Below are 1,328 nucleotides of genomic sequence, written 5' to 3' on the forward strand. Positions count from 1 at the left end.
CCTAAAACTAGAACTGTCATGGACCCAGCTGGAACACTTCCAGGTATATTTTCAATCCATGCTCATGTTTAGATCTGCACCACTCAATAGCCAAGATATTGTGATGCCTATTGACAGATGAACAGATAATAAGCATGTGTTGTACACAATGGAGCTGTAGACTGCTGTGGAGAACAAGAAATGATGTTGTTTACAGGGAAATAAGTGGTACTAGAGATAATTACACTAAATAAAAGAAGACAAAAATTGGAAAGACTCTTTTTTTTTTTTTTTTTTTAAACAGATCTTGCCTGCATTTATTTGTAAAAACAGCATAGGACACTGGTCATCTGCAGATAGTGTGTGGGGAGGTGTGCCACAGCAGTCCGTCTGTCTTCACGCTGGCAGGAGCCTTTTCTATGGGGCCTTCACGGGGGCCTGGGCACCTTTGGGAGCCTGGGCTGGAGCTGAAGTCTGGGCCTTAGCTGGAGCTTTGGCCCCTGCCTTGGTCTGAACCTTAGGCTTCAGTTGGCAGAGCCTCAGACCGTTGGCCATGTAGCTTCGAATCTGCTTCCCAAGCTTGGGGTGAGCGATGAAAGCCAGCCATTCGAGTTTGGTGCCCTTTGGCATCTTGGGTTTGATGACCTGAGGCTTCACAAGGGCCATGATGGCCTCTGTGCATTCACTCACTGCCTTTGCATTGTTGGCCTGCATCTTCTTCAGTCCTTTCTTGTTGTGCTTCTTGGCAAAGCGCATGTTACTCAGGAACTTGGGGTCAACCCCCTTAAGAGATTCATATCTTTGCGACTGGGGTTTCTTGATGCCATTTGCAGGACTGGTTGTATGTGGTGTGGTTCTTGGACTTGGCCATGTCTGTCTGCACGGTAACCTGTGGCTCCCGCAGCGCTTGGGACCGGAAGAGAAAAGGGAATCCACTCTTAAAGTAAATGTACATAAGATATGAATGCAGAGAGAGAGCTATGTGGGGGGAGGGGAGGGGTGCAAAGGGCTATGGGAGGGGTGAGCAAGAGAAAACCAGGGGAGGGAGGGGAAGGGAGGAAGGGGGAAGGAGGGAGGAAAGGGAATCAAATATTGAATGTTCTTTCTCACACAGAGATGTTAAATTCCTTTGTGTGTGTGTGTGTGTGTGCATGCGTGCGCACACATATGCATGTATGCATGTGTATGAGTAACACAATACAAACAGAAATCCATACAGAATGGAATAAATATGAAAGGGCAGCTTTGCTAATTAATAATAATAATAGCCTGTCTCCTCAATGCAGATTGGGCAGTGAATAAGCACTGGTAATTATTCAGTCTTTCTTGAGCTGTTGTGGCTTAGAAAC

The 1,328-nt window shown here is 46.4% G+C and overlaps 1 pseudogene; it reads right to left on the bottom strand.

The window, feature by feature from the left end:
- Positions 1-304: 304 nt before the first annotated feature.
- On the bottom strand, positions 305-850 carry LOC110326032 (annotated as a pseudogene).
- Positions 851-1,328: the final 478 nt, after the last annotated feature.

The sequence above is a fragment of the Mus pahari genome, chromosome 8 (assembly GCF_900095145.1).
Source record: "Mus pahari chromosome 8, PAHARI_EIJ_v1.1, whole genome shotgun sequence".
Lineage (NCBI taxonomy): Eukaryota > Metazoa > Chordata > Mammalia > Rodentia > Muridae > Mus > Mus pahari.